Below are 8134 nucleotides of genomic sequence, written 5' to 3' on the forward strand. Positions count from 1 at the left end.
TCGCTCACGTAGGTGGAACTTAGACTCAAGACTACTTTAGGCAGGTGATGGGTTAAGATACTATTTTCAATACATGTATTTTCAAACATATATTGCATAGCTCTAAGTGACTGCCTACCACATTGATCTTTACGATGTTCCTGCAGGTTTTAGGTCATGCAAGCCTTGACTACAAACGTATATAGAGAAGGTTAAAAATGGGTTATTGAGAAGAAGCAAGCATATAATACCTTGTGCATGTTGTAGAGACCAATTCTCAGAGTCTATGTTTTGAACCAAATATACAAGATGCATTCCCTTATGCTATTCATTACTGCATTGTATGGGATCATGTATCAGATTTCCCCACCCCACAGTTCTGAATGGGCCACTATCACTGCACAGAAAATGCCCATCAACATTCTTTTTCTACTCCAATGCTTCAATCATCTTCAGTGAGCTGCCACCCAAAAACCTGAATGTTCTCAATCATCCGCTTCTTGGTGAAGCTCTTGGGGAGCACACTCACCCCCTGGTCCAATGCCCACCTCAGTACTACCTTTAAATTAAAGCAAGCACACAATCTTAAGGGACTTATTGATAAGCCTAAGAGAACAGTTGGGCAACAATCCTAACTGTCATCTGGGAAATACGGCAATTAAAAGCTCATTGACATGACAATACCATGCAAGCACACATTATGGGATGAGCACTCACCTGTGCAGGAGATCTGGATCCATGCTTGAGAGCGATATCCTTAATCACAGGATCCTCAATGACATCTGGGGTGCCCCCATTTCATGAGAGGAGCTCCTAATGATGAATAGGAACTGACATGAATATTGAACTTGTTACAAGTGGCTCTCAGTTGTCTTTGCTGCCATTTAGGGTGCATCTCTACCTGGACAGAGAACTCCAGCAGTCAGTTAATATTGCATATAGTAATTCATGCCAATATCATGCTCAGACCTCCTTTCTTTTGCCTCGTCCAGAACCATAAAGGATCAAATAACAGACCAGCCAAGATAAACCAATGAGGTTGTAGTTCATGCCACAGCAAGCCACCACAGCAGCCTATGGAGAAATCTGGATTACACACGCACCTGCTCATGCAATTCAGGCATGCGTAGAAGCCTACTAGAGTGAATCAAATGCCCACTAATATCTACTTTACAGAGTCTTTTGGGCATCTGCTGGGTGTACAGTGACTGGTGTGGTAAGCGCATTCTGAATAAACAAAATGCACTTGCTGTTTTTTTGCAGTGTTCTTGGCATGTAGCAGTTGATCAACTTTTAAGTAAGAATGTTAAGCAGGAAGAGTACCGTGCTCGCCACTGGGATGTCCGTTCGTACCTGATTGATTGACTGCAGGCAGGATATTTGCAAACTCGCTCAGGTCGAGGATCCTCTTGGAGGAGAAATTGCTGACCCCCATGGACCTAATTGTTGCAGGGCTATCTCCATAGCTTGCCATGTGCGACGGACAATATCCAAGGTCAGGAAACTAGCTGGCTTGGCTTCCCAGACCGATGTGGGATTCCTTCATTCTAGCGGGCCAATGGATGAGGTAAAGGTCCAGATAATCGAGCTTCAGTTCTTTGGAGGTAGAAAGCCTTGACCCTCAAGGGCTTTTGGAACCTATTCCTTTTCCAAACCTCTTTTCTTTAATCAAAATCCCCTCCCTTCCTCTCTTTCTCCCGTGTAATATCTCATTTTCTTTTCTCTTTCTCTTTCGAATTTTTATTAAAGATTGATTTTTTCTTTTTTTATAAAATTAACCCCTTTCTTTTTTAAATTAAATTTTTTCCCTACCTCCCCCCTTTCTCTCATGTGTAGGGCTTATGTTTCCTCTTTCTCTCTCTCTCTCTCTCTCTCTCTCTCAGTTAGATTAAACTTTTTTAATTAAATATTTTAAAAACCTTTTTAATTTAAAATTTTTCGAACATAGTTTTTCATATACTTTGAGAAGAAGATAAAATAAAACAGAGAGAGAGAAGAAGAAGAAGAAGAATGATAAAATGAAGAAGACGAAAAGGGAAAGGGAAGAAAGAGAAAAGAGAATAGTCTTTTTTTAATTAAACATTTTTCTTCTCCCCCTCCACCCCTCTCTCTCATGCGTAGGGCCCAGGTTTTTTCTCTCTCTCTCTCTCTCCGATTAAAAATTTTAATGTAAACTTTTTGTTTAATTAAAATAAGGAGGGAGAGAGAGAGAGAGAGAGAAAAAAATACAAAGAACAAAAAAGAAAGAAGAGGAGAGGGAGAGAACAGAGAGAAAGAGAATTATAAAGAGAAAAAATATAAAATTTAAGAGAGAAAGAGAGAGAGAAAGCAAAAAGGAAAAAAGAGGAGAGAGGAGGGACAGAGACAGAGATGAAAAAATGAGAGAGAGAAAATAAGAAGAAGAAAAAGAGAGAGAATTATAGAGAGAGGAAAGATAAAATTTAAAAAAAGGAAAAAATTTAAAGAGAAGAAAAAAAAGAAAAAAGAGAAGAGAGAAGGAAAGGAGAGGAGAGGGGGGGGGAGAGAGAGAGAGAAGAATAATAAGAAGAAGAGAGAGGAAAAGAGGAAGAGAGATGGGAAAAAGGAAAAAAGAGAAAAGTTTTTTTAAATTTTAAATATTTTTTTAGAGAGAGAGGAAGGAAGAGAGAAGGAGAGAGGGGGGAAGAGAGAGAGAGAGAATATAAAATTTAAAAGAGAGATGAAGAGAAGAAAAATATAAAATTTAAAAGAGAGAGGGAGAGAAGAAAAAAATGGAAATTAGGAGAAAGGGAAGAAGAAAAAAAGGGAGTGGAGAGAGAGAAAGAGAGAGAGAGGAGAAGAAGAGAGAGAATATAAACATAAAGAGATAATTATATATAGGGAAAAGATAAAATTTACATACTTTAAGAGAGACTGAGGGGGGGGGGGGAGAAAGTGAAAGAAGAAGAAAAAGAGAGAGAGAACATGTAGAGAGAATTATAGAGAGAGAAAATATAAAATTTAAAAAGAGAGAATAAAAAATAGAGGAGAAAGAGAGAAGGAAAAGAGAGGGGGGAGAGAGAGAGAGAGAGAGAGAGAGAGAGAGAGAGAGAGAAAAGTAAAAATTTAAAAAGAGAATGAAGAGAGAGAGAAAAGGAGATTAAAAAGGAAAAAAGAGGAGAGGGAGAGAGAAGGAAAAGAGAGGAGAGAGAGGGGAGAATAAAAGGGGAGAGAGAGAGAGAGAAAAAAAAAGCGAGGAGAGAAAAAAAGGAGAGAGAAAGAAAACCAAGAGAGGAGAAAAATAAAATAAAATAGAAGGCCAAGAAAGAGAGAGAGAGAGAGAGAGAGAGAGAGAGAGAGAGAGAGAGAGAGAGAGAGAGAGAAAATTAGACATAGGGAATTTTGGGGGGGAGAGAGAGAGAGAGAAAGAGAGAAAAAAGAGGAGAGAGAAATATGAGAAATGAATTGTTAAGCAAAGTTGCCTGCAATAGCACGGCAACTTCGCTTGCCGCTTTGAGGCAGCGAAGCTGACGCAAAGCGGCCTAGCGTTCTGTGCACGTGAAGTGCGCGTAGAACGCTAGTTATGTTTAATAGAAGGTAGAATCTTTCAGCCTTGCATTGATTGCTGTATTAGTTTATCAAAATTGATGGTAGGAGAGCTTGGAACGAGAAATAAAACAAGGGTACTAATCATACAGACTTGAGGCTTTTAGTGATGGCAAGCAAGACGGCCTCGGGGTACGAATCGGTGGGCTGGAGCTTGGAGGTGATGAACAGATCCTGTCTCTTCATGAGACCCGATACCATAGCCTCTGCCAGGGCCTCTCCAAGAAAGTCCTCATTGTTGTAGACAACTACCGTATCGAAACGGTGGTAGCCAACCTGATTATTCATATGATACAGAGAGAAATAGTAAACACAAAAACTTGAATCCTACATGTATTAGGAGAGTTTTGAGGTCTCGAAAATGTCATGTTGTAAGCGATTTTAAAGAGAGAAAATATTTTAGAAAATAAAATCATTTTTTTAATTTAAAAACTTTTATACTTTGATAAATGAATATATAAAAAATCGTGTGATATTCTTATGGTTACATCAAACTTAGAAATCTAGGCTATCATTGAAGTGACAAAGATTCTTATAATGAAGATCTTACTCATCCTCATTAAAGTGAAAAACTAATGTTCAATTTGAATTTTGTTTGATGTTTGATTGCTTCCCTCCATTCTCACTTTCTTCTTTCTTTCCCCTCACTAGTTTCTTTTTCGTTTTCTTTCTTGTTTCTAATTCATATAGTTTTTCAATCCAATCTTCTAATCACATCCTTAGTTATGGAGGATCAATCATCCAATGATCTCTGTAGCTCCAGAAAAAGACATCTCTATCATATTCATATTGAGTTGGATAGTGTGAGTATGAACCAATAAGGAAGAGAACAAAACCCATTACTATTGCAAAGTCTACAAAACATATACTCAAATTTGAAGGAAAGAAGAACATTGATCTTTGAATAGATGCCATGCTATATCCCAAAGATCTTAGTAAAAATAGCACTCTGTCTTTCTATAATATCTCTTCATCAATTGATGAGGCTCATTGGTGATAGTTATAATGGGTTTCTAGGTTATACACTTAACTTCATTGCAGAAAAAGATGTCCTCAGATTGGAAAACTATCTTTTATCAAAACATAAGAATGAGTTATTGCAAAAGCTAGAGGGCTGTCAACAAAGGATACATTCGTTGGAGAAACAAATCAAATCTTGTCAAAGAAAGCAAACTATTTTAGGCCTTTGAAATCAATAAAGGGCTCTTAAAAATATTGAGAGTCTCAAACAAGGAGGAGATGGTTGTAGTTTAAGAATCGAAGCAATAAGGTATGGTTTTTTTTAACTTTAAAAATATTAAATATATTTTTATTTATAATTAATTATATTGATTTATAATGTTATTTTTATTTTGATATCCTCTTCAACTGAGTGTAAGTGAAAGAGATTCTTTAAAAGTATCTCAGTTTTATTATTATCTTCTTCCTTCAGTAGTTTTAAAAGATATTTTCAAAAAGAGATTTTTTTAAAAGGCAAAGAAACAACACTTTGAGTTATTTATAAAGGATCATTCTTTGGATATTGAGTTGGTGTAGAAGACATTAGATAGTAGTGGTATTAGTCAAGATGCTTATATGCAACTTTTTTAACTTTTACAATCAAATATGAAGCAAGGACAGGTACGCAATTGCACACTTCCAAGGACATCTATGGTTAAAACTATCAGACAGAGAGTGAATAACAAAATGATGGAGATTTTGGGTAAGCATTTCCATATCAAGGCTAGCTTCAAGGACATAAAAATATTGTTATATTCAATGAATTTAACAATATTTTCCTTGACTTTCCCACCCTGCAATGTTTAATAATCAGATTCTATAGCTTGTAAGTAGAAGATGCACAAGGAGTGGCTAGATTTGTGGTTAAACTTGATGAAAGTGAGATTTTGAAATGCACAAAATTAGATAGGGTCTCTATTACCTTGATGAATAGAGCACTTTTATCAGGTCATTGTAATCACTCCATGTCATTTAATGTTCAATCCGAACACAACATCCGGTGGTTGGCTAGGAGTATTCGAAGTAGATACATAGGATTTCGATATATTGTCTTGGGTTTTTCATCAAATACCAATACTACATTATGTTATTAAGAGACAACATGTGTAGGAGAAGAGCTATTTGTTGAAGGATTTGGGAACTAAAATATTGAGTGGCACATAGCTGGTGACTTAAAGACACTCAATGTATGTACAATGTATCAAAGGGAGCCAACTCTAGATCTCCTTACCTAGATTGCTTGTCCCAAGCCATAGAGTTGAACTCAAGCAATTGGAATAGAGCTCCCTCTATGCACAATAAGGATCCAAAGTTTAAGCTAGTCCTAGATATTCTTTTAGTAAATGCCCATATCTGTGTACTTCATACGCTTTGTAGGATAATTGAAAAGCTTGTTCATCTTTATATAGGGTTTACATAGAAGCTAAAGCCATTATCAGTTAGAATAGATGCTATAACAAAGATTGAAAAAGTCTTATCTACAATTGGTTTGCATGGTAGTAATGTTGTTATTGAACCAGATCTTTAAAAGTTTAAGGATGGCAATTGTGTCTCCAAAATGCCATCTATTAGTGGAGTGAAGGCCAGAAGGTTTCTAGGTTTTCATGGGAGACTTGGTAATATAAACTCTAGGAATGGCAATTGTGTCCCCAAAAATCCATCTATTGGTGGAGTGAAGGCTAGAAGGTTCAAGGGCGTTCACGGGAGACTTGGTAAGATAAACTCTAAGAATGATGGCTCAACTATAGATACAAGTAGTGGAAGTCTCTACATAATGCAGTTAAGGATCGTGCTAATAATAGACAAGCTTGGAATAAAAAAACCAATATTTGGGAAAGACTAGACAAAGTATTCTTTCATTGTGATAAAACAGAATGGAATGATGATGATCTCAAAGACTTCGAAAACCAATTGAACATTTTTAAAAAGGAAATAACAGAAGCTTGAGGTGATCAACACTTCACTCACTATATGGTAAGAAGTTTATACATGTATGTCTCTTAATTGTCTGACTTATATAAGGCTTTTTTATTAAATTTATTTATTTGTTTACCATACAATATATTTTATACAATCATGCTCCATATTTTATCAAGGAATATGGATCTCTATCTATTTGGTCAACACAAGGTATGGAAAAATCACATTATTAAGTAAGAACAAAATACTTTAGACACACAAGACATGGAGGAGGAAGATACAAAGCAAACAATTTATTAGAGGTCTTCCAATGGTTCTATAGACAAATTTGGCACAAATTCAAGCTCAAAGACACAACCACATCATGTAATACATCATCTTTGGAAAGGACTATACAAATTGGTACCCCAAAGAAGAAAACATGGATATTTAAACTCTTGTGCAAAGCAAAGATTTTCAGAATTGTTAGAAACTAGACAAAGAGATGAAAAAAAATGGGTTTCAAGAAACCCTTAACATCTTTTAGTCTGACTCTGCTCTATAGAAGAGTCTGTAGTTTCAAACAACTCACTAGGGCCTCTAGAGGAATATTTTGTTTTATCCCACTTAATAAGATCTCTATATTTCAAGAATTCTTGTTTCCTATAGCTTGGAAGAAGCTTCAAATTCTTGGCATCTCCTACATGGGAGAGCAAATAAGAGCAAGAACTCCAAAGTATCCTACCCTAGGTTCACTATATCTAGGCACGAAGCCAAAAACTCTTAGAGCTTCAAGTTCCTTCTCCACCAAAATTATATTATCTGATCCTCTATTGAAAACTTGGTATCTAATCACCTTGGAGATAGCTTTCAAAGCCATCATTAGCATGCTTGGAGAGATTGACAACTTGCTATGATAAATTGCAACTGTTTGTTTATTTTAGCTTCCAATATAATGACCAAGGCCTTGACTTTTGCCAAGCTTCAATGGCCTTGAGCCCTTGGCTCTTCCAAGAAAGTTGTTTAGATCTTCAATTTCTATTTGCACAATAAACCACAATAGTGTAATATATCAATAGATAAATATCCAATAATAATTGACTATAATGAATAACAAACTCTAATATAAACCACAATAGATATCTTAAAATGATATTTCATACCCTAGGGTTTTCATCTTCTTCAAGAAGACTATCATTATAAAGATTTCTTGAACTTTTTGGTTTCTCCTCTAATGGAGGCTTCAGTTTCTTTTCATACCTTGCTAAATTTATTGAGAACTCTTCCTCTGTAGGTAACCCCTCCTTTTCATATTCCATGATTTGATTAATACATGAATGCAAGGCTACAGAGTGGTCTTGAAAATTCTCTCCCTCAACATCAAGACTTGCTAGCAATTATTGTTCAAATAACTTATAACATTCTTATCATTTTGGCCCCATCCTACAATGATTGCTAAGCAATAATCTTCTCTCAGATAAAAAATGTATTGAATACCATTTAGCAATATATATCTATTTTTCTTGATGAGGTAAGTGAAAAATGTTGGGATTCAATCAAGAGGACCTTCTTCAATCTTTACACTCAAATCTATCTTCTTTTCTTCCACTTTTGTAATATTCTCACTTTTAAACAAAGCAACAACAAATCCTTGCACTAGTTGGTTCTCAATATCCTATTGAAACATTTTTTC

The 8134-nt window shown here is 35.7% G+C and overlaps 1 pseudogene; it reads right to left on the reverse strand.

The window, feature by feature from the left end:
- Positions 1 to 421: 421 nt before the first annotated feature.
- LOC148041908 (NADPH-dependent aldo-keto reductase, chloroplastic-like) lies at positions 422 to 7760 on the reverse strand (annotated as a pseudogene).
- Positions 7761 to 8134: the final 374 nt, after the last annotated feature.

Source organism: Lygodium microphyllum, chromosome 1 (assembly GCF_053477565.2).
Source record: "Lygodium microphyllum isolate KBCC chromosome 1, Lygodium_microphyllum_v1.1.10, whole genome shotgun sequence".
In the NCBI taxonomy this organism is placed as follows: domain Eukaryota; kingdom Viridiplantae; phylum Streptophyta; class Polypodiopsida; order Schizaeales; family Lygodiaceae; genus Lygodium; species Lygodium microphyllum.